General features: G+C 46.4%; 1 long non-coding RNA gene across 7 annotated transcripts in view; it reads left to right on the top strand.

Annotated features, from left to right (window-relative positions):
- LOC140606447 (uncharacterized) overlaps positions 1–26,217 on the top strand; it is a 46,569-nt gene that overhangs the window by 13,873 nt on the left and 6,479 nt on the right. For 2 of the 7 annotated variants that reach the window (XR_012008761.1, XR_012008764.1), the window contains exons 2-3: positions 1,553–1,769; positions 2,195–2,313. This is a non-coding gene — a long non-coding RNA (uncharacterized lncRNA). The other 5 variants (XR_012008763.1, XR_012008762.1, XR_012008765.1 and 2 more) reach the window with 5 other exon arrangements.

Here is a 26,217-nt window from a genome sequence, read left to right on the forward strand (position 1 = left end):
TCAGAGAGCAGCACGGGACCAAATGACTTCTAAGTCTCAAAGAAATGGTCACCCAGTGACCATTAGGTTCCCAATCTGGGAAATGAGGCAAAAGGAAACTTGCAAACACATTGCCCTGTCTTCAGTCCTGCTCCAAGCCAGCACTGGCTTATTTATGGAGACCCAGGCCACCACAGTCTCTTCCTCTTTCTCAGGAAGAGCAAATAGTGCTGAATTTCCTCCCAGAAAAGTTCCCTGGCATGTGCCCCAACATTTTCAGAAAGAGCCATATTGAGAATTCTCACCAGAAATGAGCTTCCTCTTGGATGGGGGTGGGGTGGGTAGATAGGAATGGGGGAGGGAGGTGAGAAGGGTGCCCATTTTGAGTTGCTGTCTACCTAGTACCAAGAGAATTGATGTGCATGTTGCTAATAAAGTGTGAGCCTCCCTGTGAAAATTTCCTTTGAGGAGACAGGAGATGAGGAGATGGGGATACAGAACCTAAGGCAGGGAAGTACTTGGAGTCACGAAGCCAGAGGAGGGATGCCTGGGTTTCCATCACTAATTTGCTGTGTGACCCAAAACAAAGTCACATGGCCTCTCTCAGCCTAAATTCCTCTTCTATAATCAAAAGAATCAGCTTTCTGCACCTCTGGAGAGGTTGCTATAAGAATGAAAGGTGATGGGGCACCTGACTGGTTCAGTGCATAGAGCATGTGACTCTTGCTCTTAGGGTAGTGAGTTAGAGCCTTGTGTTGGGCATGGAGCCTACTTAAAAATATAAATAAATAAATAAATAAATAAATAAAGCTTTATTTAAAAAAAAAAGATTGGAAGGCAATAATGGATGTGCATGGGTTTTAAAAATACAAGTATCAAAATAAAAATATCATGCACAGGCAAGGTTTTTAGGCTGTTGCTCTGTTTGGCCAGGAGATGAACACAGAGTTATGGGAATGAGGCTGGAAATTCTGGGTAAGAACCTATCTTCTCACAACTAGGGTGAGTTTACATGAGGGCAGAGTGGGGAAACCAGCCTCTCAGCCATGACCCTCCCAGGACCCTAATCTGCCTATTGTGCCTTGGACCAGAAAAGCTGAATCCTGAATAGAGCTTTGAGGAAAGTGAGCCCAGCAGGTGACTTTAAGTCCCTGAAAACAAGACAGTCCCATCTTGGCCTCCCTCATGGCTTCTGACACATTCAGGAGAACATGGACAAACACACAAATATGCATCTTTGTAGGTGATACCCACATTCCAGGCCCTCTGTCCAGTGCCCTGAATCTCAGAGCCTCCTGTTATCCTTTTTCAACTTGGAAGGACTCTCAGTGGATTGACCCTGCCCTTTACCCTGCTACAGACCACCCTGCCACAGGCTGCTCCATGTGGAGTCCCTGATCCCCAAAGAGTCCATACAGCACAGAAATAGTGGCTGGAGTCCCCTCTGAGCTAATGAAGTGGGTCTTGAAGGTGGGATACATGCTGGAGGCCCTTGCTCTCAGGGCAGACTCTGTGCTCAGCAAAGTTACCGCTCACAAGTTGTATTATCCTCTTCTCTTTTTTCCTTTCATAGCTATGTCAGTTCACACAAAGCAATCAGGAATACCTGCAGTTTTCAACCTGGAGAACTGAAAACATTCCCCAGCATGCTGCCAGCATGAAGAAGCTCTGTAATTACAGACGTGCAGGGGCTTGTGTTCCTGACCTCACTCATCGATGAAACACTTCCGTCCCCTTCACTTCCCATGGTGTCTTTATCGAGGAAGTGTAAAGCTGGGTCCTTCAGAAAAGTAAGTTCCAACTCCCTACTCTATCATGGGCAGACACTAGACCTCACCATGATTCAAATCCATTCAGTCATGTATTCACTCCTTCATCCAACACACATTTTAATGGCCCCCTGCCATGTGTCAGCATAGGGCCAGGTGCTAGAGACACACCAAATGTGTGTCCCAACCCCTACTGTTGAGGAGATTATAGGTTAGTAAGAAAGTTAAGGTATATGATGTAAACAGTGACAGTAAAAAAAACATAAAAAAGTAATGTGTGATAAGGAGAGTGCAAGTAAAATCCTAGATACGAGGAAGATAATTTGGGGAAGAGTAGTTGTTTCTTAATAGGCAATATCGTGCAACGGCTGAGAGTACAGACTCTGGGACAACAGACCTGGGTTCAAATCCTGTCTTTGCCACCTACTAACTATGTAACTCCACAGAGAAATGAAGAGAATCTTGAGGTTCTTGTAAAGATCAAGTGTCCAGCTGCTGTGGATGTCGGCTGCTATACTCAGGGAAAGTGGCATAGAAAATGGGTTTTCTGCGTGTGTGGAACAGGGTAAGGCATTCTAGAATGATAGAGACACAGAAAGAAGGTGTGGGGCTTGTATGAAATTCCTTTGGGCTACAAAATAGGCTGTGAAAAGGGATGAAAAAGAGATGAAATTGGTAAACTTGGCTGGGGTTAAACTTTGGAACACTGGATGCCAAAATGAACAGAAGTAGAATGACATAGTGCAGAGTGCCTGCCTAGGCCCAACTGGTAGTCCTCCTCATCTTTAGAGCCATGTTCAATTGAGGTCAAACTTCAGGGTATCCAAAGAGGGGAGCCAGCCCTTGGGTCTTGGTGCATCAGCCTGTCTCCTGGATCCTGCCCACTTAGAAAAACCAGTTCCTGCCCCTCTGGCAGACAGCCCTGGAAATAGGGCCAAGGGAGAGCCCTCATTTTCTTTTCCAAGGACAAGTAGACATGGGACTCCCTGCCAATCTGAAGCCTGGTTTTGGGGCACAAAGCCTAGGAGACGCCCCTGGAAAGGTGGCAGATAGGAAGGGAGGTGGGAATGGAGGGTGGATTCAGCCAGGAGAGGCTGAGCATGCTCATAATCATGATCATGAGCTTCTGTTTTGCTCTGGGGTTATACAGAGCCCCGTCAATACCATGTTTGAATAGGGCAGACTGAGAGCAAATATTTCATCAAACACAAAACAAGCTAAGGAAAGCCTGCAAAAGGGAACAGCTTCCCAGAGAAGGATTACTAGCTCAGCACCATTCCCAACCCTAGGTCGAGAGGGCCAGACAGGAAGGCCACCTAGTAAAGCACTCAGTGTCCTTACCTGGAGCATCAGGAGGCCTCTATTCTTGTCTAGCTCATGCGTCTCTCTCTTTGTGTGTCTTTGGGGAAATCACTTTCCCTTGGCTTCTGTTCCTTCTCAGTAAAACAAGAGTTTTGCTGGAAGGATCTCAGAGGTCATTAACAGCTCACAACCAGGGTGAGCCCGAGGTCCCTGACGTCTGTACCCAAATTAAGCAATGCCCTGCTGTTAAGATTTAGGGTGCTCAAGTGTGTCCTCAATATTGGAAGGAACCCAGAACATACAGACATAAGAAAAGAAAGAGAAAACTAGGGGGGCTGTCTGGAGTCCCCACCCCTCAGTGAGCTCAGGGGTGAGGGTTACAGAAGGGGTAGTGAGTGGAGGAAGAGCTGGGGCGGGGGGGGGGGCAGCTTATCTAAGAACCTGACATCTCCAGGCAAAGGAAGCTAACTGGTAAGAGGATTCTTCTCCCAACTCCAGCCCAGGATCCTGTGGAAAAGCTGCATTATAATCGATAGCCTCATAAATAAATAAATAGTCAACGCATCCTGTCTCCAGTTCAGGGCTTCTTTAGGAAAATCGAACCCCGACCCACTTCTGCTTGCTCATTCTGGATTTCTATGGAGGCTTCCAGTGGGAAGAAACTCTTAAAAGTCATTTTGGGCATTCCTCTGCTTCAGGGCTGGCCTGCCATCAGTCATGACCTGAAGGAAAGAATTAGGAGGTAAATCCATAGCTAAGATACCCACGATACTTACACACACACATAACAAAATGGTGCTGTTTTAAGATGTCTACATTGCATGCAGTTCCTTTCCCCCAGCACTGATAATTGGGGTTTAATTGTCTCAGGAAGGAATTTGGGCCTTAGAAGCAGTCAGTAATCCAAACTCCTGGCTTTGGTTTGGCTATCTCACAGCAGGCAGAGGTAGCTCTGGCTCCCCAGAAAGTGGCAAAGGACTCTTTCTCTGGTCCCTTCTAAGAGGCAAGGGTGGCCAGTAGCTCAGTTTAGTGGATTCCTAAAGCTGGTTGCTAATTTGCAAGGCTGCATTAATGGACTCCCCCCACCCCCAACCAACTATGGGAACTTATCGATGCAATGGAATTCCTACCCTAGGAAGAGACTATGAATTGTAGCACATCAACCCTCAGTCGGCTCTTAGAGCCAAAAGAGTCTGCAAGAAATTCTTTGGCCCAGCTCTCTCCCTTTGAACAGCCTCCAAGGTCCCGCCCTAAAGTGACCGGCCTAGGGTCTAATGTAGGGCACCGGAGTCTGGCCTGAGGCTCCCCACTCTCCCCACAGCAGGGGCTGGGGCTGGTGCTGAGCAAATGGGTTGTGGCTGTCACCAGCAAGGAACTGGCAGCAGACACAGCAGACTCTGTTTTCTTTGCAGGCTGAGGGTAACTAGAAGAAGCTGAGAATTCCTCTGCTCTGCTCTGCTCTGCTCTGCCTCAGCAAGAGGAGGGGACAGGAGGAGGAGGGGAGCAGGGAAGGCCAGTGGCTCTCATTCCAAAGGAGGAACTGTTCCAGCTCCTAGAATAAGTGAAAGAGTGCAGGCCAAAGATGGAAGGGGAAGACAACTGTAGGGCCCCACGGAGTCCCTGGGGAGGATGTCAGGAGACTGGGTCCCCTATCTGGACTTGCTCTGGGGTGAGGGGGAGGGCTCACATTTATTAAATGCTTGTTCTATGCCAGGCACTATGCTAAGGACTATTGTAGTATGAATGCAGTTTGCATAAGGGCTGGGAGCATGGCCTAAGTGACATGTGACTGTGTTCAAACCCAACTTTGCTACTCACTAGCTCTGTGACCTTGAGTAAGTTACTTAACCTCTCTGTGCCTCAGTTTCTTCATTAATAAAATGGGAATAACAGTACCTACCTGGTAAAGTCATTTGAAGATTAAGTGTATTTACATACAAAAGCTCTTAACATAGTATCTGCCAGGTAGAAAGATAAGTTTTTGCTGTTATTCCTTTGTTGAATCCTCACACAAAGCTCTGAAGTAGCTACTAATCTCTGAGGCTCAAAGAAATCAAATGACTTGCCCGAGGTCCTGGGTCCACTTGACAGCCTGGGTGCCCCCTCCTAAGATTCCCTCTCTCGGGGGAAGCAGCTTCAGAACCCGCCAGCTCCCACCCCAGGTCCACCCCAGTCTGGAAACTCCGTGGCTGCTTCAGCAGCTGCAAGAACAAAGATGGATCTCTACTGTGCCTGTGAGGCCTGGCACGCCTCTTGGGGAGGAGGTCCCCCCATCCTCTGTGGCAGCACCCTGACGCCTCAGCCTGCCCCCCTGCCCCGGGCCTCCCCTGGAGCCTCCCACCTCCCAGCACAGTCTCCCCTGCTCGTGCAAGACGCCGGCTGCCAGCCTGGAGGATAAACAAACTGGCGCTCTGGCCCAGCCCTCTGCTGGCGGGCGGTTCCCCGCCCCCCTCGAGCCGCAGTGCACAGTCGCTCTGTTCTCCTGCCAACTTGGCAGCGCCGCTCTGCTGTTACTATCAACACCTCCAAGGGAAGAGGGAGAGGAGTGAGTTCTATCGCCTGGCACACTGAGCAGCAAATACGTGTCAGAGCCAGCCCGGAGTGTCTCCCTGGCTCCCGGGGCTCCTGGTGGAGAAGGAAAGGTGGGCCAGAGCAGAGAGGCCCTGACTGCAAGCCAGCACCCCCCGCACAGCCCCCGGGAGCCGGCAGCTGGGAGAGAAAGGGCCACAGAGGGTGCCCTGAGGCCTGGAACCACGCTGCCTGGGACCTACCCCACCCCAGTGCTTGCCACAGGCCAGGGGGGCTGATAGCTTGATCCTGGACGTGGCTGGTCGAGGGTGGGGCAGCCTATGGCCAGGAGAGAAGAAACGAGTCTTTTCTCTGCAGACTGGGAAGCCCTGGACTGTGTGGCCGTGCCTTCTCTCATCTCTCTTGGACTTACGTGCAGTGAGCCCCTTCCCCCTTGTAGAACTGGATTGGGAGCCCTTAAGGGGCCACACGTCCCCACTGAATGGAAACTGCACAGGCAGAAACCACATTTCCTTTTCCCAACCCTCTCCCCCAGGCTCTCAGGCCCTGCCCCCATGGGCTCCCTAAAGCGGCTGATACCCGTCTCAGCTCCTGCCGGAGTCCTGGGGCCCCTTTTGGAAGAAGAAAGAGCCCCTATTTCCAAGGACCCAGTGCTCCACCTCCAGCAATGCTGGCCCACAGCACAGGGTCTACATCAAGTCACCTGCCCCTGACAGGATGGAGGGTGGTCACCTCGCAGCCTCTCCCAGGAAGAATTGCTTTCATAGCTTTCTTGTGAAAGGGAAGGCCTTTGTGTCCTGCTTTGGGCATCAACAAAGGTGGCAGGTTCAGGGAAACCTCCTAACCCTTACACCACGCTGCCAGCTAGTCTACCCACAGCTGAGTTGTATGCTCACAGTCTATGTGCTGTCAGCCTGTCTCCTCCCCAGTAACAGAGCAATAACCTTTCCTAATCCATGAGCCGATGGTGATAAAGACACGTAGATGGTGCTTATGTTTCTAGGGCTGTGCCTGGCACTTGGAATCAGTATGTTTTCCTTCCTTCTTTCCTACTTTCATACCTCCCCACCCCCTTCCCTCATTTCTTTCTCTGCTCCCTCCCGACCCCTTCTTCCAGATGTGAAACTGATCCTAAGACCATCTCTATTCCCTGCTCCAGAAGTCTAAAAACCATCACAAGAGAGACAGAGCCACTCTTCTGGTAAGAACTCCCCAGATCCAGAAGGCCAGCTGGCTTTCCAGGGCCAGGAAACAGGAAAAGAGAATTCATTCAGTGAGTCAGAATGTAAATAAGCCACAAGAGACCGCGCCATTCCAGGCTGCACCTGTGAGCATCCCTCTGCTGAAGCTCTGTCAGCGTTTCCATGACAAACTCATATTTCTGGATGCCTCTCTTCCAGCTTCAAGAGCATGCCTTGTGCTGAGACTTGACACTGAAAATGCTTTCATAGTGCTTTTTTTCTCCCTAAAAAAGATTGCACACTCTAAAAATCCACCTGCTCATTATATGTGTTTGCTTTTCATTCTGAGAGTTTTGTGGGTATTATATTTGTATGGTAGACATGCAAACGTATGATAATACACAAGGGAATTCTGTGGCAGAGAGCTGCCATGGCAAATACGCCACCACTGTTTACAGCACAATAAGATGTCTCCTCTCCCTAAAACAACTCTCATACCCATTGGCCTGTCCCAAAGCCTGAAATTCTACCATCAGAGATTTACTACTTTTGAACTTGGATGATTCTCCATCCCTAAGAGTCTACTGGGATGATGCACCAACCCCTAAAAGGGACTAAGCTGCTACCTAAAGAGAGGTTAGCAAAAGAACTGTGAGGCATCAGGAAAAACGGCCCAAGGGTAGAAGAGCCCTTAAAAAGGAGATGAGAGGCATCCAAAATATGTTACCTATCTTACAGGTTTGCTAGGCCTGCCTATCGGAGAACATGTGTGTGGTGCTTGTGTGCACGCACACACACACGTAGTGCTCTTAATATATAGCAGTTGTTCCCAAAATCTAAGTGGTATTCAGATTTACCTGGCAATGCTTCCAAAAATGCAGATCCCCAGCCCTGTCCTGGACATACTGAATCAGCCTTTCAAGGGCTGGAGAAGAGTCCAAGATTCTACATTGCAGGGAAGCATCCAGATGTGCTGCTGACCAGTCAGGTTTAGAAACCACTGCTATAAAGGATAGAGCACCAGGAGAGAACACAGAACACCTGAATTTGGGTAACAGCACCACCATTTACTGGAGGACCCTGAGCCCTGAACTCTCTGAACCTGGGGAAAACATGTGAGACCCAGCTCCCATGACCCGTTTGAGGCAGTGTTACAGAAATGCCCACTGAAAACTAGCAGACAGTACAAATGTTCACTGTTATCCCATATATACATGGCATGTGGCATGCACAGATACATGTTCATGTGTATCCATATACCTGGATGTCCTACAGAGAGGGCATGTTTGATCTTCATCATTCTCCTTCACCTATGCTCATGTCTGCCTTCACCTCCAGATGGACTTTCTCACCTCACAACATGCGCCCTGCTCACCCTCCCAATAAGTCAGCACAGTTCTTGATCATTTAAGCATGATTTCTCCGTCTAATGGGTTTATACACCATCTACAATCTCTTGGATGTTTATCCCCTCTGGGGGGAAAAAAGGAAGAGAGGAGTAGTCACTCTGTTTTATGACAAGGGGAAAGCCAGGCAAGTGGGTTTAGAAGGCTTTATACCATTTAAACAGAGCAGTGATTCTTTCCTTTTGAAAATATGATGAAAATGTTTTCCCAAAAAGTCCTCATGCAGTCTCAGGGTTTTATGGACTTCCTGACGTCTTTCCACAGACCTGCTGGGAGTAGAGAACACCTGGCCCACATGGCTCTGGCAGTTCAAGCACATGAAGCGTCTTTTCAGCTGTGCCTTTGCTGAATGACAGACTTGTCACCCCTGGCCACAAGCTATGAGATGAACTTAACTGACCTTCCCTCCCTCCCCAAGGAAGAGAGTTAAAACCCAGTGACACAGTGACCTATCACCCTTGTTGGACAGGATCTTCTCAGACCCAGACTCCGCCTTCCTGTTCCTGATCCTGCAGCACAGAGTCTAAGCTGCCACACAAGGTATCAGGAGGATGGATGGTCTGTACTGCAATAACAGAAAACACAGCTCAGACTGGCTTAAGCAATAAAAAGAATCTACTGGACCATGAGGATAAAACAGTTCGCCATGGGTGGGCAAAAGCCCACCCAGGGTCCGATCAATTTCCTCTGAGTTTTTTGTTTTTTAAGATTTTATTTATTTATTCATGAGAGACATAGAGAGAGGCAGAGACACAGATGAGAGAGAAGCAGGCTCCCTGTGGGGAGCCTGATGCAGGACTCAATTCCAGGGTCTCAGGATCACGCCCTGAGCTGAAGGCAGATGCTCAACCACTGAGCCACCCAGGCGTCCCTCCTATGAGTTTTTGTTTGCTTGCTTGCTTTTGGTCTCTCCGTCCTTCCTGCTGGTGTCAACTTCATGTGAAAATTTTCAGCCTTCAAGGCTGCCATGTGGTCTTGCTAGTAGCAACCAAAGCTGTATGCACACTCATCCCCACTTAGGAGAGAGGGCAAGCTGCACTTTTGATGATGTGGGAAAAAAGTGGAAGCTTCTTTCCAGAACCCCTCAGTCAATGTCTCCCACATTTCATTAGCCCACATTGGGAAACATCGCATCCCAATGAGAGCCTCTGACACAGCAGTGCTGCCTGGCTGGGAAATTCAGAACATGGTAGAGATGGCATGCCTCAATGCTCAGACCTTAACTCCTAGTCCTTGGGCTTCACCTCCCAACTCTGGACAATTTAAACTACTTTCAAGAAAGAGATTAAGGACTCCAAAGAAATGATTTTATAAAAGCTTGTGTTCCAGTCTTGTCCCACACAGACAGGCCTTTTGCAAAAGCCTGGGCCTTCTTAGGATGGTAAGGAGAAATGGATTTTTGCTTTCTAAAAAGGGAAGGAAGAGAATCTGCAGGCAGTCAACTGAGCAGAATGCAAGCCACACAGAGTCAGAGACCAGGGCTGTGTCTCCTTTCTCCTTTAGTCTTTTGTGTGACCATGAAATCCTCTCTGGCCTCTGTACAGAAAGAGTAGAATGGTCATCCCTTCCATTTTTTACAGCAGTCCTATGTAAGGAGCAACAGCTTGGAAGGAAGCTGGGTCCTCAAACATTCCAGGCTCATGAGCTACTGCTCTGAGCATAGAGATTGTGGTGTGTGGAGTGGTTTCTGACCAGTCCTCACTTGCCAAAACCATCCAGAAGGTTTTTTTAGTGTAACTCCAATAAAATTATGGGTTCCCTATGGGCCTTTAGCTCTCCTCAGACACTCATATAAAGGAATATGGTTCAGCAACTAAAAGGCACTTAAGAAGGAATTGCAATCATGTATTAGCATCCTTGAAAAGACATAAGCACTTTGCAAAGTTTTTATCTTAAAGGTTTTATTTATTAGAGAGAGAGAGAGAGAGAGCAAGCTGGGGGGAGCAGCAGAGGGAGAGGGAGAAGCAGGCTCCCCGCTGAGCAGAGAGCCCGATGCAGGACTTGATCCCAGGACTCTGGGGTCACGACCTAAACTGAAGATAGATGTTTAACCGACTGAGCCACCCAGGCACTGGCAAAGTTTTTCTATAGCCCCCTTTTCTCCTCCCTAAATCTGGCACATCCACAGCTACTTAAGGATCTTCTCTATGTCAAAAGCTTCTATACACTCTCCAGTACCCAAATGTCTCCCCTTTCTCTGAGCTCTTGATTCCAAAGGCTGATTTAGCCTCCTGTTCCAGGTCTTTCCCCTTTGCCTCCAATCTCTCTCCACAGCCATTCTCCCAATTCTCCATCTGAGAAAATCTGAGCATCAAAGTTACCAAGATAAAATTCTCTGTAGAACACTCACACTTCAACAAATCTTGTCCCTGTCACATAAGCATTATTGGGGAACAGACTTGCAGTCTCATACACACATAGATTATTCTAATACTGTGTATTAGGGTTCTCCAGAGAAACGAAACCAATAAGATATATAGAAATATATATAAGAGATGTATTAAAGGAATTGCTTACATGGTTACAAAGGCCAAGAAGTCCCATGATCTGCCATCTGCAAGCTGGAGAACTAGAAAAGCTGGTGGTATAATTCAGTTCAAGCCTGATGGCCTGAGAACCAAGAGCTCCAGTGTGCAAGGGCAGGAAAAGACAGACATTCTATATCAAAAACAGAGAGGGAAGCGGTGCTTGGCTGGCTCAATTGGTAGAACATGAGACTCTGGTCGGTTTTAGAGTTGTCAGTTTGAGCCCCATGTGGGGTCTAGAGACTACTAAAAAAGGGATGGAGAGGGAGAATTTGCCCTTCACCATTTTGTTGTATTTGGCTCCTCCATGGATTTGATGATGAACACCCACATTGATGAGGATGGATTTTCTTTTCTCAGTCCACTGATTCTTTTCCAGAAACAACCTCACAGATACACTCAAAAATAATGTCTAACCAGCTATCTGGTCATCCCTTAGCTCAAACAAATTGACACAAATTAACTATCACATACCCCATCTTGAAGCAGAACATCAGCTTTAGTTGTATTTGTTGGTGGAGATAGGAGTTTGTCTTGAGAACATTACCTTATAATAATAACTTAGACTCCAGGAGTTATTTTTCAGAACAAGTCTTTAGAATATTCTCCAATGGCCTCTCCAGCTCTACTCTCCAGCTGTCTCCACCCTGCTCTAAGATCCAGGAGGCTGAGCTGAGTGGTCTATACCAAGAGGCTTTCTTGCCCTCTGGTTTCTGGCTGGCTTAGGGGGCATTGATAGGAGATGGGAAGGAAGAAGAGGTCAGGATGTTTATTTTGCCAGATCCCATCTGGTGGGCTGATGGTTGGCCAAGTCTCGTGTCCCAGGCCCTCTCCCAGCTGCCCCTGGGATCGGGTCACTCCTCCTTACCAGCCTCTTCAGCCTAGAGGTAGTAACAAGTTCCTGTTGTTGCTGATCCTTGCAACTCGTTACTACCTCCCCTGCTTCCTCACTCTTCTGCTTTCCCTGGAACCTGTAAACATCCCTTTCATCCAAGTCTGGAGTGATGGGACCCAGACTGACTAGTGCCCCTGACTTCCATGGCATTGATGCCTCATTGTGTCTCATCTCATCAATGTAGAGAGTGGTGGGAGGTAGGATTATAGTCTTTTTTTATGGAGGATCTGACATGAGATTTTCAAAGATGATTCAGTCAAATGTCAAGGTCTAACTTGCATCTTTGGACCAGAATACCCACTACTGTTGGCCAAGTTAAGGGTTTAGTCAGTGGCTAAAGAACAGCATCTCTCTGAAAAGTTAAGTGGAAAAAGAATCTACACTGTGGATCCACAGTGTCACAGCTGTGATCTAACAACAGGGCTGCCACAACCAAGCAGGAGCCACTAAAATTTAGGGTGTGGCTTTGCTGCTCTAGTCAGTCAATCTACCTTATCCTGACCACAAAGAGACCAAAAGACAGAGAAATATCAAGGACCTCCTACGGAAAGATTGAGTCAGTGATCAACATGATTTGAGCAATTGTAGAAAAGCCTCTCACCCTCAAAAATACACTCACATCCCCCATTTCCATCCCAGGCCTGATGAGGGTGAAACCAAATCTATCTGCCCATACCTGAAATTTCATCAGTAGAAAGGCATAACTTTGCCTTTGGCCAAATGTAAATATTGTTCCCTGAAAGGTGTAATTTTGTTACATTTGATTAATTTTCCATTATGCTCAAGGCACTGTACTAAGTGCTAGCTAACACTGTAATCCTATCAGTTACCCCTGAGTATGAATAAACTGAAGATCAGAAAAGAAAGAAACTGCAGAGATGGGGAGAAATGTGCCCCAAAGGGAGGAAGCTGAAGACATACATACTTTGCCTTTCATCATCCTGAGCTCAGGAGAGGCTCTGGGTTAGAGATATAAGGAGGGGATCTTGCAGTGTGTGGATGGTGTTTAAAGCCATGGGACTAGATCAGGCCACCCAGGAGGAAGGAAAGGAGGAGAGAAGGGCAGGGGAGAGAAGAGAGAAGAGAGAAAGGATATCCAAGAGCTAAGCCCCAGGGCATCCCAACCTTAATGCTGGTGAAAGGGGTAAGTGAATCCAAAAAAGAAAATGAACCAGGGCAGAGTGCCTGGATAGCTCAGTCGGTTAAGTGTCTGCCTTCAACTCAGGTCACGATTTGTGTCCGGATCCTGGGATCCTGGAATCCTGGGATCCTCAGATGGAGTACCTTGGTACCTCATCAGGTTCCCTGCTCAGTGGGGAGTCTGCCTCTCCCCATATCTCTCTGCCCCACCCCCAATTTCATGTGCACATGGGCTATCTTTATTTCTCTTTCAAATAAATAAACTCTTTAAAAAAAAAGAAAAAGAAAATGAACAAGGGAGAGCTGATAAAGTAGAAATCAAGATTGGTTGACTGGGATATCTGAAAGCAACTGAAGAAAGCCTTTCAACAAGGCAGTGATCAAGTGATGGAAATTGCACCATATGGGTCAAGTTGGAACAGAGAACTGACCATTGAATTTGTCAGCATTGAAATTATTGGGAACCATGATCAACGTGGCTTCACTGTGATGGTAGGGGGAACAAGGCTGATTGGAGTAAGTGTAACAGAGAATAGGAGGTGAGGAGATAAAAACAGTATACAATTTAAGAAATTGTTTTTAACTTATTTTAAGTAATCTCTACACCCACATGGGGCTTGAACTCATGACCCTGAGATGGAGAGACATGTTCCTCCAACTGAGCCAGCCAGGTGTCCCAAAACAGTAATTTTTTTTAAGTTTGCTATGAATGGTTAGCAGAAACATGATGCAGTAACTGAAGTGGAAGGTAGAGCCAAGGATTTCGTTTTTTAAAGATCAGAGTTAAAGTGCATTCCTGTGCTGGTGTGAATGGTCCAAAAGAGAGAAAATTTGACAATGCAGATGAAAAAGATAATCGCTTTTAATAAGCAAGAAGGGAAGAGATCCAGTGTGCAAGGGAAGAGCCCGACCTCAGACACATAGTCGTAAGAGGAGGGAAAGCAGAGTGAGTGGGAGAGCTTGAATCAGGAAGGTTGGGATTTTTGGTAGTGGGAGAATAAGAATTTTTTTTCTCTGATTTCTGTGTTCTCAATAGGGAAAATATAATATCAATGTCTGAAAGTGAGAAGCAGGGGAAGTTGTGTGAAGACCTGAGAAGGGAGGAGTGAGATGCAGTTATCCCAAGGAATAGGATAGTGACTTGCCTAGGGGGGCAGATTGTAGGATTGCTCTGCAGGATGTGGTCCTCTGAGGTTGAAGTCATAACTTTAACATTCCTTTAAAGGAAGGCCTTTTGCTACATTCAGCAGCTGGAGTGCAGGTGTGGAACAGATAAAAGATTGGATCCATGTTAGGGTTTTACTAGGCCTATAGGTTGGGAGAGAAGAAGGTCAAGATGGTTGTATTAATTATCAATTGCTGTTAAACAAAATATCCCAACACCTAGTGGCTTAAAACAATAGACATTTATAATCTCATAGTTTCTATGAGACAGAACTTGGAATTTGGAAGCAGCTTGACTGAGCAGTTCTGGCTCGGCACCTGTCATAAGGGTGTAGTCAAGATGTTAGCTGGGCTGCAGTCATCCGAAAGCTCAAATGGGCTGGAGAATCTGCTTCCAAGATGGCACACATGATTGGCAAGCCAGAAGTGCCGTTGGCAAACAGACTCAGTTCCTCTCTATGTGAGCCTCTCCATAAGCTGCTTGAGTGTCCTTACCATCAAACATATGGCTTCTCCCACAGCTAGCAATCCAAGAGGGAGAACTAAGCAGAAGCTATCCTTTTACGACTAGACTTGGGTCACACTGCATTACTTTTGCCACATTCTATTCCTTAGAAGCACGTCACCAGGTCCAGTCCACGTTCAAGGGGGAAGGAATTAGATTCCACCTTTTGAAGGGAGGACTACTGTTATGGACTGAATGTTTGTGTCTCCCGCAAATTCAACCCTCAGTGTAGCTGTGTTTGGAAATGGAGTCTCTAAGGAAGTTATTAAGGTTATATGAGGTCATGAAAGTCAGGCCCTGATCTGATAGAATTAGTGTCTGTATAAGAGGAGACACAGGTCACTTGCTTGCTCTCTCCATGTACACACAAGGAAAGACCATGTGAGGACATGGCAAAAAAGGCTACCATCTGCAAGTCAAGAAGAGTGTCTATACCAGAAACTAAACTGGCCAGAACGTTGACGTTAGACTTCCAGCCCCCAGAATGGCAAGAAAATAAATTTCTGTTGTAGAAGCCACCCAGTCTATGACATTTCATTATGGCACCCCAAGAAGATGAAACAACTGTCAAAGAACTTGCAGACATATTTTAATATCATTACAAAGGACAAGGATATAAGAAAATGTGTTTATTGTAATGGACCATGCACTCTAAGCGGAGAAGGGAGGGAGGTGGTGGTCTAGAGAAATGAATGAATAGACTGGAAATCATGAAGAGATGAAGTCCCTGAGAAGGTGGAGGAATGCAGGAATGGGAAGCAAATTGAACAGATATGAGGTAGTGGCCAGAAAGAACAACTCAAAATGGGGATATTTGGACATGGCACAATTAATGCTGGTGACAAGATCTAGGATGAGATGTGGGAGGTGGTGACCAAAGTGGGCCAGAAGGGAAAGGTCATTGGTGGCAAGGAGATTAACAGAGAGGCGGAGTATTGGCAAGATCATTTAAGAGATATTGAAGGGACCAGGATGATGCTGAATAGAGGGATGGAGAGAAAGACAGTGAACAAGCTATAAGGTCTTCAGTGAATGGGGAGCACTGGGGAAGAGAGTAAGTTAACAGGGGGCAGAACTTGACAGCAGGTGGGCCTCGAGGGGACATTCCAGGTTCTAGTCTGTGAGTCTGGGGGGAGGGTAGCCATGTGAAGACGGAAGTGGCACCTAAGAAGTCAAGTGCACACCCAAGTTAGGAGGGAATCAAGGTTCTGAGAAAACTTGATAGAAGAGGAGGGGAAGCAGAGGATCTGAGGACACACACACACATACACACACATACAATGAGATCATAGTACATATCTCAGAGGCTTGATAAAAGGACTAACAGAGCTAACACTTCATGCTTAGTGCCTGACTGTGTTTTCTGACGCGAAACATTCTCTGACAGCAACTGGGTGTTCAACAATTCAATTCTGACACGATCTACACATAGTTAGCATCAGATCCCACAGGTTAAAGGGCCCAGTCCCACAAGATGGCCCCCACTTTAGATGGCAGCCATGAGTGGGGTGCCCAGACTTCCTACATTTCTGTCCAGATGACTACAAATTGGGAGGTTCCCACAACCCTCACTCAGGCTCAGTAATTTGCTAGAATGACTCACGGAACTCAGGATAACACTTTACTTACATTTATTGGTTCATTATAAAGAATACAAATGAACAGTCAGATGAAGAGGTATATAGAACGGGTCCAGAAGGGTCCCAGTGCAGGTGCCTCCGTCCCTGAGGAGTCGTGGTGCACCATCCTTCCTGTACACGATATATTCACCAACCCAGACGCTCTTCAAATCTCGTTGTTCAAGAGTTTTTATCTTGAACAACCTCCAGCCCTCCTCCCTCTCTGGAAATTGGGGGGTAGGGCTGAAAGTTCCCATCCTCTAATCATACCTGTTAGTCTTTTTGATGGCTAGCCTCTATCCTGAAGCTATCGAGGGGTTCCAACCTGAGTCATCTCATCAGCATAAACTCAGATGTGGTCATTAGGAGTGGTTCATTAGGAGCAACATAAGATACTCCTATCACTCAGGAAATTCCATGGTTTTTAGGAACTCTGTGCCAGAACCAGGTAATTATTTATTAAACCACAGCCTGCCACGTGGTAAGTGCTGTATAAGATACCAATAATCCCTTGTTACAGATGAAGCCACTGAGGTACAGAGAGGTTAATCAACTTTACGGACACATGGCCAGTAAGGGCCAGAGTTAGGGACTCAAACTCAGATTTGTGTTAAATGAGAGTAAGATCCAATTATCGAAACTGCAGCCCATCCAGAGGATTTTAGGCAAACCCTCCCTGCTACCATTCTTACTCCTTCTCCCTCTCCTCCTCCTGGTCCTTCTCCTCCTCCTTCTTGCGATAGTCTGAGTTGGTTTCTGTTATTTGCAACCAAAAATACTCTGACCAGAGTCACTACGCCAGGGGACAGGATACCCTATGTGAGTGGTACAAGCTAGAGGTAGCTGAAAAAAAAAATACTGTACAGGCCAAAATTCCTCTTTAAGAAAGAATTGTCTGAGTCTAAAATATGAGCTTTCAGACAGAAGCTGGAAGTTGAGGGAAGAACATAAGGAGAGTTGAATTGCTTTGCTTAAAAATCAAGAGGATTTTTTTTTTTTTAATTTGGCTTCCTAAAAGGAAATTTAAGCTGCCTCCAACTTGACTTTATTATGAAGCTGTTGTGAGTAAATAAGCTTTGGGTACATCCTTGTACCCAAAACTTTGATCATATCTCTATTTCCTTCAGATCAGATTTTAAGAAGCAGAATTATTTGGTCAAAGGGCATGGATATCTTAAAGACATTTTTTTATTTGGTACCAAATTATCCTCCAGAAAGACCAAAACAGTTTAGGCGTGCCTGGCTGGTTCAGTCGATGAAACATGTGATTCTTGATCTCGGGGTTGTGAGTTCAAGCCCCACATTGGGTGTAGAGATTACTTAAAATTAAAATCTAACCCCCCCAAAAAAAACAGAAGTTTATACTCTGCCAGCAATGAATGAGACTTCCAGTTTCCCAAGGTGTTCATGTATTTTTAAATGTTTGAATATAAATGAAAATTGCTTTAGTTTGTATTTTGATATTACCGATAAGACTGAAATTTGTTTTGTTCTGCTTAGTGGCCACAACTATTTATTCTTTTAAGAATTGCCCTCCCTGGGATGCCTGGGTGACTCAGAGGTTAAGAGTCTGCCTTCAGCTAAGGGCGTGATCCCAGAGTCCCAGGATCGAGTCCCACATCAGGCTCCCCACATGGAACCTGCTTCTCCCTCTGCCTGTGTCTCTGCCTCTCTCTCTGCCTCTCATGAATAAATAAATAAAATCTTTGTTTTTTTTAAGAAAAAAAGAAGAATTGCCCTCCAACAGGCCTCTGTCTGTTCCCATCTTTCTGATGAACAAAATGCAGCCAACTTCTGTTACCTATCTACTCTGTCCACGTCCGTTTACTTATCACTTCTTACAGGGTGACCAACTTGGGTTTTTTGTTTTTTAAGATTGTATTTATTTATTTTTGAGAGAGAGAGAGAGAGAGAGAGAGAGAGAGTGGGAGGAGGGCCAGAGGGAGAGGGACAAGTAGACTCCCCGCTGAGCATGGAGCCTGATATGGAGCTCTATCCTACAACCCCAAGATCATGACCTGAGCTGAATTTGAGAATCAGATGCCTAACTGACTGAGTTACCCAGGTGCCCCAACTTGTTGGGTTTTAAAAGTGAAAATCCCATGTCCTGAAATCCCCTCAGTCCCAAGTGACCAAGTTGGTCACTCAGCTCTGGGTTAGATCTTCACCTGGGAAATGAGGACTAGAGGTACTCTCATGTCTCTCCCGGATGTTCCTTCATTCACCCCACAAACATATACCATGCTCCATTGCTCTGGGCAAGCATTCTGCTAGGGAGGCATTATAGATTCCTCTGGGAATAGGCCCCAACTCTCCCTAACATCCATGATGGTTCCCCTGAAGGATAGTATCTTGATGACTTTTCAACTAAGACCTAAGTGATTGGTTGATAGCAGACAAGGAAACCCTAATATAGAAGCAGGAAGAATGGTCCCCAGGGCACACTGGAGGGAAGTGAAATGCCAGGAAAGATAAGAGGGGGATGAAGGGGCAAAGGCAAATGCCATCTACTTTGAAGTTTTGGCCAAGGATCCACCTGTCCACAATTCAGCCCAGGAAGTGTTAACAGGGTTAACAGAGTAAATTTCTCCCAAACCAGAGGCAGCTGCTCCACCATCTGGGGCTGTCTATTCCCTCACACCCTTCCCTAAGTCCTGAGCCCTCAAAACAGGCATTGGAGGAACTCCTCCAGGTTCCAAGGCCTCCAATGACTTATTGACCTAGGTTTATGCTTCTCAAAATCCTGAGAGTCCCTCTCCCTGGAATGTTCCATAGAAATGAGCACTACTAGAGATCCTTTATACGGAGCAAATATTTTTGTGCTCCATGTTATCACTTGATCTTAGCCAAAAGGCCAAGAAGCGATGCTCCATGTTATCAAATAGCAGAAAATAAATTTTTGCAGTGCCCAAGAAAGGTCTTCAGATAGAAGCAGCCAAGGACACAGCACTGTTCAAAACCTTTCTCCTCTCTGCCAGGCTAAGTGGGCCTGGCTTTTGTGGATTCCAATCAAGAGACTGCTGGGGGGATGGTGAGCTCACCAAAGGCCAGAGTGAAGTTTTGCCTCGGGTCCCCACCCCCACCCTCCCAGCACAGGGCAAGAGCTCAGTAAGCCCTCACTGAACTGGGGGCCCAGGCTAGGAGGAGTGGGAGAAGTTAGTTGGAGCCCAGAGCTCCTGCCGCAGCCTTCAGGCTGCAGGGAAGTTCTAATGAAAAGCCTGCCAGACCTCTAATGACAGCTAAACCGCCAGCGGGCTGTGATTGCTCATTGTTTGGTTATAATTAGCAGCGATTTCTGCTGGTGGCAAAGCTGCCGCCTGCCACCAGTGGGAGCAGGGCTGGGGGAGGGTTCTGCTACCGGAGCAGCCACCAGCCCCTGGCCCAGGGCTCCCAAGGCAGGCTCCTTCACTCCCTGGCCCTGCCTACCCTGTGCCCACTGGCAAGGCCCCTGGCTGGCCCAACTTAATCACTGATACTGATCAACACCAGGCCAGAAACCAACTGCCTACTGTGACTGCATGAGAGCATGGGCTGAAAAATCAGGCACACCTGGGTGTGATACCCAGTTTTGTCTGCTAGATACAAGCTGTGTGTTTTCAGGCAAGTTATTCAACCTCCTGAGCCTCAGTTTCCTCATCTCTAAAATGAGGATGGTAGGGGTGCCTAGCTGGCTCAGTAGGTAGAGCATGCAACGCTTGATTGTGGGGTCGTGAGCCCCAGTCCCATGTTGAGCATAGAGGTTATTCAAAAGAATTTTATTTTATTTTTTCAAAGATTTTATTTATTTATTCATGAGACGCACAGAGAGAGAGAGAGAGAGAGAGAGGCAGAGACACAGGCAGAGGGAGAAGCAGGCTCCATGCAGGGAGCCGGATGTGGGACTCGATCCCGGGTCTACAGGATCAGGCCCTGGGCCAAAGGCAGCACTAAACCGCTGAGCCACCTGGGCTGCCCTCAAAAGAATTTTAAAAATAAAAATAAAATGGGGACTGTAAAGACAATACTCATCTTGGCAGATATGGTGAGACTCAAAAAGGGATAACTCAGTTAAGGTACTTGGTGGAGTGCTGGCGCACTGTTGGTGCTCAGTGCATCCTGGCTGCTGTTGCGGAGGTCATGGGGAGCTGGAGGTGATGGGGAATGGGTTCAGCTCAGAAGCCTCCCTTCCCTCTTTCCTTCCTGCACTCCCTGTCCTCCCGCCCTTGGCCAGGCTCCTTTCACACAGGTGCTCAGCAGCCTGTGATTCTTTCCCTTTTCCCAGAGGAACCAGCTCTCAGGGGATGGTCTGCCTTAGCAGTTTGGATCCCAAGGTGACCTCTTTTACAAGAGTGGTCTCTTATTTTCTTTTAAAGATTTTATTTATTTGAGGGAGTGAGAGAGCATGAATGGGTGGGGGCAGAGGGAGAGGGAGAAGCAGACTCCCCAATGAGCAGGGAGCCCAGCAAGGGGCTCCATCCCAGGACCACGAGATCATGATCTGAGCCGAAGGCAGACACTTAACTAATTGAGCCACCCAGGTATCCGTCCAACTCTTTTACTATGACCCATGGGGGAGAAAATACATTTTATGTTGTGACCCACATATAAGACACACACAGGTAGATAAAACAGAAACAAATGTTTCTTGAAGCAGTACTCATCCGAATCAAGTATGATCTGTTCCTTTCCCTTCCCTCTTCTATTTTGTGTCCATATCTATATGTATATATATATCTATATCCAAATTTATACAGAGTTTCAATGTTTTGCCAAAGGTCAGGACCCATAAATTGATTTCATGACCCAACAGTGGGTTGAGAACTTCAGTGTGAAAAACAGTGCCCCAGAAGGAAGAGGCCAGTTAACTCTCATCTCTCATTCTATAGGAAAAGGCTCTATTCTCTAATAAAGGGACTTTTATCAGGGAGCCAGGGGGAGAGAGAATTCTGAAAAGTTGAAAGCCATATACCACAGGTGAAAACAAGTCTGAATCTTAGTCCATAATGAGGGTGGGTTTTTGCATACCTTTTGAGGTTTCCAGAATAAAGCTTCAAAAAACAGGAGGTCACTTTTGCTCCCACACCAACCTGCAAGCTAACTTTTCCTTAGCTGGGATTCCAACAAATCTTCCAAATGCCACTGTGCCTAGGTGCTAAGGAAGGGCAAGATTCATGTAGACTCAGCTGGACAAGAAATGCTCTGAACTAGGACTGTACTTACAGTTTTTTCCCATAACAAAATCAGGGCATGTGGCCTCACAAGTACTTATGAAGACAATAGGATACAATATTTAAAACTAGCACTGTCCTGGAAAGCCCCCAACTTGGGAATCACAAGGTTACCATGAGAATTGGAGAATTTGAGGCCAAGAGAGTCAGAAGGAAGAAGTCCTCTTTCCCAGGCACCTAGGGCTTGCCTTCTGATTTGGGAAAAGGACCCTTGACTTCCAGAACATCCCGGAATACCAGAAACTTCTAATATCCTTGAGGATGTTCTGTTATTGAACACATTAGCGGATTTGCTGGAGGACTGGATCCTAAGTGGTAAGAGGAGAAGTGGAGTAAAGGGAACTGGGAGACCTCCAAGGTGTTTCATGATGTTGCTCACAGCTGCTTGGGCTCCCAGCTTCTTGCTCACCCTGCCTTGTTCCAGTCACCCTTCCCCTCCTCCCCCTGCCATATCCCTGCCATGGCCTCAGCCAACTGTGCCATTAATAACTTGACTTTGGCCAAAGGTGGCTACTGTTATTGAAGAATGAATAGGGACTGGGCTGTGCTGAACTTACACACTTGGCTCTTTTCTTTGTGGACCAATCCATGTTGGAGTGTGATATAATATTTTCCTTGCCACTTGGGGACTCAGATTCTGGGGTTCTTTCTTTCTACACTGCAGTCCAGGTTTCTGAGACATGAGTAGGACAACAGTCCTGTAAAAAGGTCTAATTTCCTCTACTTCACAATGCCCCTACTTCCAGCCCTGGTTGTGTCCGCTGCCCACATCCATACTTCCCCAGCGAACACATAGCCAATGCAAATGGTATCTCTGAGCCTCTGTGAACCCCTCAGAAAGGAGGTCAATTTCAACATACATTCAAGACCTTGCTTTGGGCCCCAAGGGAAGCAGCCAGATGAAACAAAGAAACACTTCCTCTGAGGATCCTCTCTAAGACCTTCCTCCCACAGATTCCAGGGAAAGAAGGTGAAGGGGACATGGGGGGTCACCACTCAAGGCCTTTTTAAATCCCTATTGCTTTTTTTTAAAGAATTTATTTCTTTATTTGAGAGAGAGTGAGCAAGAGAGAGTGAGCATGAGCAGGGGGAGAGGGAGAGGGAGAAGCAGACACCCCACTGAGCAGGGAGCCCAACATGGGGCTTGATCCTAGGACCTTGGGATCATGACTTGAGCTGAAGGCAGATGCTTAACTGACTGAGTCACCCAGGCACCCCTCATCCCTATAGTTATTAAACAAACCCAGCTTGACCCAGCCCAGAGATCAATGCCCAGTAGACTCCAACCCCAATACCAGAAAGTAAAATGCAAAGTCCCTTTAATCATTTGCCCAATTACCTCATTCCGAGCTCCAACCTCCCTCTTCTTGGCCCCGCACCTTCCGAAAACAATGCCTTTGATTAGAACCCCTAAATGCTGTTGCTTTCTGCTATCTGACTCCTTTGCCCGCTTGTTTCCTCTGTCTATGTTTCTAGGAGTCTAATTGTGATTAAATTACAGGGTAATACTAATAGGGGGGTGAGAACCAGCTAATGGCTCACTGTTCCACAAGGTAACAATTGTAGTAATCACCAAACTAAAGGCTCCCGTGCATTATGGAGGTTGCTGGGGTTTCCTGGCCTACGCTTCTTCCACACCCGTCTCAGCGAATGAATACAATTCACAGGGCGCACCAAACACTCGGAGGCAAGTGAAGATAAAAAGGACATTATTGAAAGAATAAGGGGGAAAGGAAGGAAACTCTTTCAGGAATAAGACTTTGAGTCACAACAAAAGTAGAAGCAAAGAAAATTGGGCCCAACATTTCAAAAAATATCTTGGAAAATGAAACAAAGTTATCAAATCAATTATTTATATTTTTAAAGAATTTACTCATTTATTTGTTTGTTTGACACAGAGAGAGAGCACAAGCAGGGAGAGCAGCAGACAGAGGATGAGGGAGAAGTCTTCCAGCTGAGCAGGGAGCCCCAAAGGATCCTGGGATCACGACCTGAGCTGAAGGCAGACTTTTAATGGCCAGGTGCCCTCAAGTCAATTATTAACGGGGCTTTGACTTGGGTTTTGTGGGATATGATGAAGTTGGAGTAGTACTGGTCCTTCATGCACATTTTGCAGATTTGGCATGATGGAGAGCACGTGTAAGTTAAACATGTGATTCTGTAGAGCAAATCCACACCACAAGCATTCCAAAGAGACCCAAGCCAACAGCGTCACAATTCCATCCAATAAATTGTGCTCACATTGGGACAGAAGAAAAACAAATATGACATAGGCCCTGACTTTAAGGTCTGCACAGTCCAAGATGAGAGACTAAGTAGAGTAACTATAAGAAACTATTCCAGACACTTGTGACCCACATCTCAATTTAGAATGCACTTCCTAGGCTCTTGGTGATCAGGAACATAGGGATCCTTACTTCTCATTTTACGGATATGGAAACCAAGACTCAGAAGTAAAATGCTCAAGGTTATGTATGCCCAAAGTTTTGGAATTCTGTTGGCTCTTGCCTCTTCCTGCAGGGAATCCCCAGCAAAGTCTGCTGTTGAAGATGTGTACCTTTGCCCCTGCTCCACCATCTCACACCATAACCCAGGGACACTAGAAATCTGAAAGTGAGAGCAACTCTCCTCCAGTGTTAGAAGACCATACAGGGATGCCCCAAGACCTTAGAGTTCAGCTGAAATGCTGCCTCTCTCTCAATCTTTCTCTCTTTTTTGCTGCCTCTCTTTTAAATTAGAGCCCCCCTCTCTCACTTGAGTCTAGATTTGAATCTGTAAGATCCAAATGGTGGGGCTTAGGAAATATATCCAAATGGTAAAGTGTCCTATGCTTGAAAACAAGAAGTAAATGCATGAGTAAAAGTAAAAAGAAAGAGAGAGAAACCAATAAATAGACTCTTAGTTATAGAGAACAAACCAATGGTTCCCCAGAGCCGAGGTGGGTGGGGGCATGGGGAAATAGATGATGAAGATTAAAGAGTACACTTATCATGATGAAAAAAAAATTTTTTTAAGATTTATTTATTTGAGGGGCACCTGGGTGGCTCAGTCAGTTAAGTGTCTGTCTTTGGGTCAGGTCATGATCTCAGGGTCCTGGGATTGAGCCCCACATTGGGCTTCCTGCTCAGTGGGAAATCTATTTGTCCCTCTCTCTCTCCTTTCCCTGCTGCTCATGCTCTCTGACTCTCTGTCTCAAATAAAATCTTTAAAAAAAAGAGAGAGAGATTCATTTGAGAGAGAGAGCGTGGGGGAGTGGGGCAGAGGGAGAGGAAGAGAAAATCTCAAGCAGACTCTCCACTGAGCACAGAGCCCTACACTGGGCTCCATCTCACAACCCTGAGATCATGACCTGAGCTAAAATCAACAGTCGGATGTTTAATTGACTGAGACACCCAGGCACCTCCCCAAAAATGTTTTAAAATAGGAGTAAACGTCATAGTAATGCTTAGGATTCAGATAGTAGAAGCATTCTGGTTCAAGGTGTGTCCTATATGAAATGAAATCAGATGTTAAAATAGAAGCTTTAGCTGAATCACAATAAATACCAAATAACAAAGTGAAGTGCTAGACCAGGATTTACAAAATAAATGGCAAAGAGTATTTAGGTTACAAACGAAGTAAAACTTCAGACAAGACTTTCTTTGGAGGGATCCCTGGGTGGCGCAGCGGTTTGGCCCAGGGCGCGATCCTGGAGACACGGGATCGAATCCCACATCGGGCTCCCGGTGCATGGAGCCTGCTTCTCCCTCTGCCTGTGTCTCTGCCTCTCTCTCTCTCTCTGTAACTATCATAAATAAATAAAAATTAAAAAAAAAAGACTTTCTTTGGAGAAAGCTGTGCTCTGAGTTCCATTCGACCCATATCTCAAAGATGTCAAGCCTGAGAAACCAAAATGTCAAAAGGCACAGAAGGGTTACACTTGGAAAGTAGCTATCCTTAAGTTGTTGGGGCAGAGGGAGAGCTGTGAGGAAGAGTGTTGGCCTGGGATAGTCAAAGATGCTATATAAGAGAGCAGCCCAGAGGGACCAATGGATTTCAGGGAGAACCTGAAGGTGTGGCTGGATTCCCAAAGGTGGAAGAAGGAATAAGCAGTGAGCCAAAGGAAAATGCATCACCCAAAGTGAGAGAACTACAAGTGAGAGGTCCCCAGGAATGGTGGTGTTAGGGACTGAATGTATCATCCCCAAATTCTTATGTTGGAATCCTACCCCCACCCCACAACAATGTGATGATATTTAGGAGGTGGGGTCTCTGAGAGGTAGTAGGGTCATGAGGGTGGAGCCCTCATGAATGGGATTAATGTCCTCCTAGGAAGAGGCCAAAGAGCTAGCTTGCTGTCTTTCTGCCACGCGAGGATACAAATTGACTGGTCAGCAGTCTGTAAACCAGAAGAGCACTCTCACCAGAACACATCCCTCCTGGCACCCTGATCTCAGACTTCCAGCCTCCAGAACTGCATGAATAAATTTCTGTTGTTTATAAATCACCCAGTGGTACTCTGTTACAGCAGCCCTAAATGATTAAGACAGGGGTGGATATAATAAAGCACATAAAAGTGTCCACTTTAAACACCTGGCAAGTTCGGAGAACATCAATGCCAGATCCCAATGCCAGAACCAATCAAGTGGAAACTTTCCTGCTTCTTCCCATTCCAACACCGTTAAGCATCAGAGACCACAGCTAAAAAGATGGGAGGGGAGGGACGGAAGTGTTGCCTACCGCCTATGTTCAGCCTGAGTTCAGAGGGGAAAAGCCTTAATTTCACAGCATATTTGAAATTTTAATGATTATCTGAACATGTTAATCACTGAGTTGCATCTATATTCAGACTTCAGGTAAACACAGACTAAGAAAAAACAAGAAAATCGTGAGGACTGCCTCAAGTCTTATTCAGGTGCAGCAAACCTGCAGCCCCACTGGACTTAAAGGGTTAACGAGAGAGCGAATTTAGATTTATAATTACATCTCAGGAGCTGCGCTTGTTTAATAACAATTC

Source organism: Canis lupus, chromosome 16 (genome assembly GCF_048164855.1).
Source record: "Canis lupus baileyi chromosome 16, mCanLup2.hap1, whole genome shotgun sequence".
Taxonomy (NCBI): Eukaryota; Metazoa; Chordata; class Mammalia; order Carnivora; family Canidae; genus Canis; species Canis lupus.